A 10,794-nucleotide genomic window follows, 5' to 3' on the forward strand; every position below is an offset into this window, starting at 1 on the left:
ACTGTGATACAGCACTCAGTATTACAATTATTTTTTATCAGTTACCAAGATTTTATCACAAAGGCTACAAAAGAAGGCAGTTATATTTAATTGCTTCTGCTTCATTTATGAGGCTTTGGGAAGGGATAATTTAGGTGTAATGGAAAATGTGACTTCTGAAGGCAAATTCACAGTAAACATGTGGGCCATATAGCTAGCTGTGTTTGTTTAAGACCCAAGTTGTTTTCAGTAGAAAATAGGCTGATTTCTGTTGCCAAGGCATGGGGATAGCAACTCCTATAACTATAAACTCACTGCAGATTCACCCAATATCCAGAACACATGCATGAGCAACTATAAAATCTTAAATCAATTTTTGTCTCTTATTTGGTTACTTCTTGTGAAACTGCTGAGAACCCCAAACAAAAACCAAGGAAACAAACAAGCAAAAAGTTTCAGAAAGGCTTTTGGATTATTATGTATTGATGTCCACACCCAAAAACAATGAATATTCTCTCTTGTTAGTCCAAGTCTTAAATGTAGATTTTGAACAAAAGATAACTTTAGTTTAGAAGAATTAAAGGGCGATAACTGGTATTCTACTGGCCACTTCATTTAGATCAAATGCTAATCAAAATTTTTGGAAGTATGTGTGTAAAGTGTTGCTCAAGGAAACTTTCCTACTCTTTGCATGCTCACACCAAACTTGGAAGGATTACAGATTTTATTCCCCCATGAAACTGGCTGGAAATCTGTCTACACTGCATTCTCTTTAAGCTCCCTTTCTTATTTTGTGGTTCCTTCTGACATTTGTAAAAACATGGTGGTAAATAAAATGGGGTAAATTTGAGGAGCTTCTTTGCATATTTTTGTATAGAGGCGCACGTGCCAGAGATGCTTTTCTCATTTTGGGGGAGGTGGCGAGAATGCACTGTCTTTAAGAGTGGGAATGGGGACAATTGTTTTAGTCGAAGGCTCATACTAGTTTAGATGAAAAAGAAATCAGTCAAGAGCAATGTATAAGAAAGACCAAGCTGGAGAATATAGTTCTTTCTAAATAACAATTCGGTTTTCAAAATGTCATTGAGTTCTATATTTTGGCCAGTTGCGGGAATGGGGGGAGAACAAACATGAAGGACAGTGAAGGTGAGAAGAGACAAAGGAGATGACAGATTATCAGAAAGAGGGAGTGGAGGAACCCTCACTATCAAGAAAGGCAGTGAGATCAAAGAAAAGCGGAAAAATCCCTGGGCTGATGGCAAAGGGTGACATGTCACCACCCCTCAAAGTAGAGCCCTATCACCTTAGCAGGACCAGGTCTCTCCATAGTCTCCTCAAACCAGTTTTGAGTAACCTCTGCCTGACTTATCTTTAGTTCCCTAGGGGTAGCTTTTTCACTATGATTATGTAATGATTACAGTGATTCTGTAACTAGCTTCCTTTCATTTTTATATTATATTTCTTTTTTTCATATTGGTTTTAGAGTCCTCTGTACAAGGCGATCCTCTTTGTAAGAAGTTTGGGGCTTGTCTTGTGGCTACAGTAGTCTTTTTCTTGATATTTGTTTTTGTTTTGGTGTGTGTGTGTGTGTATGTGTTTATACCAGAGCACCATTGTGTAAATAAAATAATTTTTAATATTCTAAAAATGTTATTTTAAGTATTCTCTATTCTTCTAGCTCGTCACTTATTATAACTCTGCAATTCAATTTATACTCCTTATAAGAGATTACCCCCAGGAATTTGATCAGCCACAAGACAAAACTGGAGGAAGTTACTTACTTTATACCGAGGCTACCCTTAGTGTCCACACCAAATCCAAGTCTGGCCTCTTAGTAATCTGCCTGATGACAGTGGAAATTCAGAGTGAGGCAATGGGACTTTTTTGGAAGACAGCTGGGTCTAGGGGAATTTTTGTAAGCTATGAACCATTCTTTAATTGAAACCACTGGATGTGGTTAGTAGTTTATTTTAAAAACACCATATGTTAGTCCATTCCTATACACTGTGACAATCATAGTTAATCAAAAGCTGCTTGTGACATTCCTGCTCCGTGTTCATAAAAGAGTGGCTTGCTTCCTTGAAATCCTGAACTCTGTGCCAAATGCCAACATGTTCACAATTGCAGTTTGGCTCTTATAGGCAGTTGTGTAACTTTTTGAGTATGTGGTAGGTTTTTATTTATTTTTGTCACTTTCACTAATTTGTCATATTCTTAAATGGAAAAATGTTTTCTCAGCCTTTTGTTTGGTAAACAGTGACTTTTATTCCTTTCTCCATGGTTCCCCTGAGAGGAAATAAGCTCATGTAACTGCTTTTTGACCCTCCTTTCTGGCCAGAAAGCCACGCGAATGCATGATCTCATTGAGACATGATCTATTCTTATGAAGCATAAGCTTGTAAGCTTGTCATCATCCTTCAGGGTGCTTGGGCAGGCACCCGGTTAGCCACCACGATAGGGTGAGAAGAGAGATGCAGCCACATCCGTGATCCTGCAGTGCAGTAGAGTATAAGTCAGTTCATTTCATTTAGGTTTAATTCATTTTGATCCAATCCAAGAAATGTTTATGGACTACTTCTTCTCAGTTGTAGTCCTGGACAATGGGCCTGCAGAGATGAAAATTTCATGGAAAAACTGACAGTTTAGTAGAGAAAATGATGCCAATCAGGCAAATCTAGGAGAATGTCAATAATTGCTCTTGTGGAATTATACCCAAGGTGGGATAAGAGCATAAAGGATGTGCCTAAATTAGGCAGTGGGAGTGTGTTGGGAAGTAATGAAGGGAGGGTGAGGAGCTGCCCCTTCATTCAGGCGTAGACCAGCACAGATGGTGAGCAAGCCAAGGTGCTTCCCCCAGAACATCCCTTCTCCCTTCAGAAGGAAGGAACATGGTGGTTTTCTTTGTACTTAAATAACTGGGAAAGTCCATTTGGGGGGACTCTGCTTAGTAGTCTGTCTGATGTTCATTTTCTTTTTCTTCTTTATCCCCAGAATCCCAATTTTGTTCATGAGAGCATTGTGACAGCTAAAAACCTTGATTTCCTTGTGCCTAGAGATGGCCGTGTGACTCGGCCTGACCAGTAAGATGGAAGCTTAGGTGTCCTTGGTGGTGCTTGGGTGAAATGTATCATTTTCTGATGGAAAGGGTTAGGAGGCTGACACACATTTTAATGGGTATGGTGAATTAATACTTTAGTTCAATTATTTACTTTGTAAATAGTAAAAAATTATCATATGATTTTTACTTCCAGGGTGGAAGACCTGGTATCTCTTAACTCTGTCATTATCACTGGAGAGCCTGAGTAACCCCTTATAGTTTCTAGGTTGATCTGTTTATGTTTGTTTACCCTTTCTCTTTCTCTTCTTATTAAGGAAGATTACAAGAAATAATAATAATGAATTTGTGTATAAGTAGCTTAAATTTCTTTGTCAAATGTTGATAATAATAATAAAATTAATATTTATTGAACATGCATTGTCGTCTAGGTCCTCTGCAGGTACCTAAAATATCTAACTTTAGTTTTCCTCATCAAAGTCCTCAGAAGTTGATGTCTTCTTTTTGGGGTTGAGCACATTGAAGCTTGCAAACATGAATGACTCACCGGGCATTACACGGTTGGCAAGTAGCATTACTGGGACACTGAGGTCTCTTTGACTCCAAGCAAAGGCTTTTAACCATTGCACTACAGTGATTGTGAAAAAGGTTGGATTGGGCTTTTTCACAGTTTTATGCTAGAGTGAATGAAACTGGAAAGACATTGTACACATCCACATTCCATTTGTGTTGACAATATCGATTCTTACTAATCCAAAACCCGCACAAATAAATGTTAACTTGCATGTATGGTAAGTGCTGTAGTTGAGTGTGGCCTATGGTACTATAAAATCTAACAGTGAGAGTTGAACCAAATTAGAGAGACCAGAAATAACTGAAGTCTCTGAGAAAGCCATGCTTGAGTTGAGTTCTGAAGGATGAGAAAGAGAAATGTGGTAAATGTTGAGGAGAACAATACAGTAGGTAAAGAGAAGAGCATAGAACAAGGCTCTGTGCCCCTAGGAGGCATGATGAGCCTAAGTACTTTTGTTTAAGACATGACATCAACACTGCCTGAATATGGGGAGGCCTCACTGAGAAAAATTTCGACTAAAAAATAATTTCGGGGGCACCCGGGTGGCTCAGTTGGTTAAGCGTCTGTCTTCGGCTCAGGTCATGATCCCAGGATCCTGGGATGGAGCCCCGTGTTGGGCTCCCTGCTCAGTGTGGAGTCTGGTTCTCCTTCTCCCTCTGGCTCCGTGTGCTCTGTCTCTCAAATAAATAAATAAGTCTCTAAAAAAGGATTTCATGTTTTTTTGGACTAGTATTTGAGAAAATGAAAGATACCAATTTCAGGTTAATAATTAGGCACATACAATGCCAAACGCACGGAGGTTAAGTTAAAGCATCAATTTTTAACCTAAGTTTAAAAGCAGAACTTTCTGCTTTCCAACTTCACATTTTGTTCCCACTGCTGTTTTATCTTCTGGATCACCTCTAACTTCTGCTTATGTGACATTACCTTCTTTTCTGCAAATACTGCTTCCTACTATATCAGTATGTCAAAGAAAGCATTTGTTTTTGAGCCGTGAGTGCGTCTCAGCAAAAGCTTTTGGCGTTGGCAGGAGAGGTACATTCCTACCTTCTCTGGTAGCTACATGACCGTCTGCTTTGACGTAGTACTCTGTTGGCAGTCAAGATCATCTCCTGAGGATACCAGTTCTACAGTTTAGAATACAAAAGGGTAGAGGGGCAAACCATTCTGGGAGAATGTTTCAGGAGCATTGACTTTAAATCATACACATGCCTTTTCTATCTGTCACTCACATGATGTAAGGAAGAGAAGGAGGATTGAGTGACAGGGTCAAGAGGATAGAAAACCTCAGCCCTGCTTCTGCTTACTCAGTGATTCCCTTCCAGGGTGACTTTACATATATCACCACAGCATGGAAGGGTATCTTACCCTGACGATTTATACTGTGGTTTTGATTTATTACCTTTTTATGTCAGAGCCAGGACAAGAAGAGAAGTGTCTGATACAAAAGGAGATTTTGTTTGGCCAGAAGGATTTTGAAAACTTTATATACTAAGGACATCAGTGTATTTTTGCTCACTGTACTTTTGAAATCTGTGATCAGGAAATGTGTATATTCCCTAAAAAGAAATCAGAAAAGGTCCCAGGAAGGCCTTATGACTACAGCAAAATATATATTTTTATATCACTTTTCATGTTCTCACACTTTGCCTTTTCTTTCTTTGCCTCATGTTGCATTTTTTCTATCAAAGTTATTTTGGATGGCATTGAAAGTTTTTCCCTGGGCCCTCTGTACACAGTTCAAAGGGCATTCAGAGAGTTGAGTAAGCTGAGTTGACTATACATTGCAAAATATTTTATTTTTGTATAGTGCTATATAACTTATAGAGCTTTTTATACACGATATCCAATTGTGCCATAACTCTTGATGCAATTAAAGCAAGCATTATTCCTGTTTAAGAAATACGAATCAGAGGCTTCTTCCGCAGGCTAACAACCTGCCTGAGGTCACATCCTGGACTGGAGGAGTCAGGCTTAGTATGGGGTCTTTGGACTCCTGCTCTGGCTTCCTTTATACTGTATCACGAAGCTGTAATACTGGAGTGGTTGGGCTGAAAATGAGCATTTGATCGGGTGCAATCAAGTCCTGGAGGATTCCATTATTCATTTCTCCAAAGCTCAGTGTATTCAAAATTAGAAAATTATAGCTATGAATAGTTGTTTTCCACTTGATTGGTCTAAAGTCAACTGAATCCTAGAGAAAAATCCTTTGCAAGTGGGTTGCCTTGGAAATGGATGAGCCTAGCAGTGGAATAACTTTTACTGTATTTGAAATTCCAGCAGTTTAGGTGACAGTTGTGTCTTTCTGAAGAGTGTGGGCGGACTCTGAACGGGCTTTTCCCATTGCTCATCAGCCTGGCCGTCGGTACTCTCGCTAGCAGCAGTCACTCATTTTCACAGATGTCTTTTAAAAATCTTTTTTGGTTGTTTCTTTCTTTCCTTTTTTTTTTTTTTTTTTTTTTTTGAGTTCAGAATATGTAGAAGTAACTTCTTTTTGGCATATCGCACCATTTGTCCTTGCTGAGCAAATAGTTGATGCTAGGAGATGCATACTGACTTGTGTAGGAGCCTGCCACATTTGTAGAGTACTTTAGACTTAATAAAGGGCTGTCACTTCCAGGATAAATGTTTGATGACCTTGTGAAAAATCTAATGTCCATTTTATTATTCCTTTCTTTTACAGATAAGGTAAAGCAAGATTTACAAAAGCAGTTATTACACAGTGGTTACGACCACAGGCTAGGAATCTTGCTTGGGTTCAGATCCTCGTATACCTTACTTACCAGTTTTTTTTTTGTTTGTTTGTTTGTTTGTTTGTTTTATGGTGAGCAAGTCACTTGACACTTCTCAGAGAGTCTCAGTTCTTAAAATCTATAGAGTAAAGTTGAGAAAGGTGCCTGTACTCATTGGGTCGTAAGGGTTAAGTGAGTTCTGCGGCTTCCACAGGATACCGGCAAATAACAAGGCTCAGTGTAGAGTACTTATTATTAAGTGACTTGATCATATTCCCACATTATCAGTGAGCAGGGTTGAGACTTGAACCCATGGCCTTCAACTCTCCCCCTACCTCATCTTTTCAGCAGCTTCCTTCTCTCCTCCACTAGCAGGTAGCTGCTGCCCTAAGTTTTCAGTGAGGGGAATGGGGTTTTTGGAATAAAAGACTTCAAGATGCTCAGAGAACATTTGAACTCCTGGAATAAGTTGGCAAATTATTCTAAAAATGGAGTAACACCTACCCTCCCTATTATTAAAAGCTGCTTGGTTCTAGCCCAAATTTAGCTTTTTAAAAAATCCCCCTCTCTGAATTACATTAATAGTATATGAGTCCTTCTGGATGTACCAATTGATGTGACATATAAGGTGTCATTGGGAAGGGATTAAGGGGAGTGGTTGGAGTCCCACATTGTAAACTCCCTTGCGACCCACAGCCTGCTCCTGTGATGGATCCTGTGAGAATGAGGGTGCAGCTCACAGGCTCGTGAGAAACAGAACACGGTCTCATTTGCACTGTTCTTTACTCAGATCAGCTTAGATCAACGGCCAAACAATTAAGTTGGCTTGAGTTATTACTGAATTAGAATTGTTCCTTGAAGCGTTTACATTTATTTCCACTGTGCCCTCTTCTTTTTCTGGTGGGTCCTGCTGGAGCTTTCTAGTGAGCCTAGCTAGTGAGCATGGTAGCTGCTTCTACCCCCCCCACCCCCACCCCGCATACACATCTCCCATGTTTGCCTGCAGGGGTCCTCAGTCCTGAACCATATGTGTGTGTGCATGTGCGCGTGTGTGCACATGTGCTCTCACTCCTGCAGACACTCACCCCTTCTCAGATGATGAAAATAATAATATCTAGCCTTATATAGCACTTGACAGGTGACAAAACACATTTGTATATGTAAATGAATCTGAAAGGTCTTCAGAGATCATTGTTCCTACTTGACATGAGAGACTATAGATCTGAAAGGCTCAATGAACTGTGCAGAGAGAGAGGGTAAATGTAAGAAATAGGACCTGAAGGCCTCAAGTCTGGTACTCTTTTCCTAATACTTAAATCAATATTTTCCCCTGGACTGAATTAATTAGCTAGTTAGTTAACAGCTTCTCACGCCGTACAAAAGATTTAGGTGTCTTGTAGTAATTACGTAAGGGTGAAAATAGATGTTAAAACCAGGGAGAATGTTCAGTATGCAGAACCACTAGTACTGATGTTGTTACTAGAGTTGAATTTATTTTGTCTCTGAGCTTCCTGGCAGCCAAGATAAGAGAGGGAGAGGGAGAGGGGGAGGGAGAGGGAGAGGGGGAGGGAGGATATATATATATATATATATATATATATATATATATATATATATATATAATAGGTTACATATTTCATATCAGAAAAAAAAAGCATGCTTAAAGGAAAATAGGATTAGTATTGTTTCACTTGAGCCTTTAGATAAGGGGCAATAAGAATAATGGAAGATAATGACCTCAACCAAATTTTATAGCTGTACAATACCATAAAAATGTATTGCAAGGAGGCTGACATTTGTTGGGTTCCTATTATGCGTCAGGCACCATCTTAGGAACTTTGTAATGTATGCTTTATTTTAAACTCTCATAAACATTTAATTATTACAACTGTCTATCTTTTAAAGGTATCAAAGGTATACCTTTTGATGATGAGGAGACTCTGCCTTGAGGAATTGATATAACTTCCTCAAGGTCACACAGCTGGTAAGAAATAAACCTATAGTAAGGCCTAGACCTGGTCTGATGCTGGACCCCATGCTCTTCGTACACTATCATGCTGTTACAATGTTTTAAGAAGATAAGTATCTAGAATCAGGTTTACCATCTTCTCGTGGTTCTGTGTTATCCAGGGATATGTTTTTAGGGGATCCAGATTAGAGGATCATCTGTAAGCATTTCTTCTCTTATCCAGGCTTTAGTAGGAGGTGGGTAGTAGAAAAGCTCCTGTTCTGTTGCTGCTTGACAGTCTTTTCCTAAATTAGGGATCATGGTTATTTTTTGTTGTTGTTGAATGGTACACACTTATTCAAGTTACCATCTTTAGTCTTCCCAGCAGTCCAGTGTGGAAAGTGCCATTATTATTCACATTTTGCAGTTGGAGAAAGTGAGGCTTGCTGAGATTAAATGACTCACAAAGGATCACAGCTGCTCAGTAGCCAGATTCAAATACAGGTCTCTTTGGCTCTAATGAGAGCTCTCGTGAGTCTCTTATTAAGAGTGGTAAAGTCATTAATCTCCTGGGAAAGCGGAGATCCTAATCTAGATTCTTCTCTGAAATGAAGATCATTCCACTTTAGCGCTGAGATAGACTGCAGGGATACCACCAGCAAGTCTGAATTTCCTGGAAAGGCAGTTGGGTCACCTTTGGCATATGTTCATACTTTAGTGTGTAGAATTTCACATCATGGATCATGAATAATATGACTTTGATATGGAGAATTTTCAAAGAAGATGTTCCTGATAGTTTTCACACCTATGGGAGAACCTTAAAAATGTTTTAGTGGATTTTATTTTATGGGGTCCCTGAGGGGGAATGAACTACTAAATATTGGCATGTCAAGAATTGATATGAGTAAGTTTAATTTTGGGAAATGCAGCCAAATGTAATGATTTTAGTTTAGAATAGTTAATACAGAATTGTTCTGACAGTTCTTTAATACCACGATCAATTATGTAGGTAAAGTCACTTTCATTTTGTGATTATTCTAATAGTAATAACCACCACTTTCACCATCACTATGGTAAGAATTCTTAACATTCACTGAGTATTTTTCTGAGTGCTTGATAAGTAGTAACTCATTTAATCCCCATAGCAAGCCTATGAGGGAGGTGTAATTAATAACTCCATTCTCTAAATGAAGAAACAGAGAGAGTTGAGTAAGTCACCCAAGGCAGACAGCTGATGAATGGCTTGTGCACTGCACCAGTCTGCTCTCTGTATGGTGGATTGAATAAAGGAAATCATATTCCTTTTCTGTGTTGCAGGTTACAAAGCAACCAGTTCATAGGCAAGACATTTTAAACCCTTAAAAATAGAAATTAGTAATGGGGGCAGAGATGCAAAAAAACAGTGTAAGATTGCTAGCTCACTTAGGAGGAGACCACTTTTGCCCAGCGTAATCCTTGTTGTGGGGAAAGAATCAAATGATGGGGAGGCTCCACTGAGCTCATGTAGTTTGGTTCATAGTTGGTTTCAATCCACAGAATTAAAAGTTGGTTAAAAGCCTAGAAAATTCAATCTTATGACATTGTTCTTGACAGGCATCTTCACAGGGTAGGGCACATTGTTTCAAGGACTGATAGTAGCATACTTTTGCCTAAAATTCACCTGATCCTTAAGCTGAGTTTTGGATTGAGAATTCTAGATGTGCATGCTGATCAAGAAAAAACTGGCATATCATTTTGAAGGAATAGTCAAGTGATAAGAAGTCTGCAGGTTTGAGAAGTATATTGGTTAAGCTTGAATGCTGAAATCAGATTGACTTGATTAGATGTGTGGCTTGAGCCATTTTACTAACTTCTCTTAAGTGTTAGTTTTCTCATCTGAAAAATGGGGCTAATACTACCTAACTTAGAGTGATTGTGATGATTAAATGAAGTAATCAATATGAATTGTTTTGCCTATCACCAGCAGATTATAAACTCTGAATAAATATGTGCCATCTAAGATTGCCCGGCAACTCAGAATGGGGTAATCTATGTTCTGAGTCCACTCAAATAGAATTAGACATGAAGAATTAGAGCAGTTTGGCAAGGAATGGGGGTCACCAAATAGAATATTCCTGGGTAATTTAGGTGTCAGAATTTGTGTTCTTATATGCAGTTAGTACCTTTGGAGAAGTTTGAGGCTCTAATTAGCAAACTCTGTAGAATTTCTTTCCAGCCTGCAAGGGAGGAGGGTGGACTGTGGTAAAGTGGGGAGGGCCCTGAGCTGGTACAGAAGCGTTCTAGTCTGGCTATGCCACTCTCCAGCTCTTTAACATTGGGCACTTACTTGATGGTTTTGGGCTTCAATCTACTGAGCTGTGGAATGAGGGTTTTGTAGAGGTAATCTCTAAATTTTCTTCAGCTCTCACATTCTACTTGTAAATTAGGTTTTATGAAAACTAGATAAACTAATCAGTTAAAAGTTGTCAAAAAGAGCTTTTTTTTAAAAAAATAGTCACAAATAAGA

The 10,794-nt window shown here is 39.0% G+C and overlaps 1 protein-coding gene across 4 annotated transcripts in view; it reads left to right on the forward strand.

The window, feature by feature from the left end:
• SLC4A4 (solute carrier family 4 member 4) overlaps window positions 1-10,794 on the forward strand; it is a 343,745-nt gene that overhangs the window by 77,494 nt on the left and 255,457 nt on the right. The window lies entirely within an intron of this gene.

Source organism: Canis lupus, chromosome 13, assembly GCF_003254725.2.
Source record: "Canis lupus dingo isolate Sandy chromosome 13, ASM325472v2, whole genome shotgun sequence".
In the NCBI taxonomy this organism is placed as follows: Eukaryota; Metazoa; Chordata; class Mammalia; order Carnivora; family Canidae; genus Canis; species Canis lupus.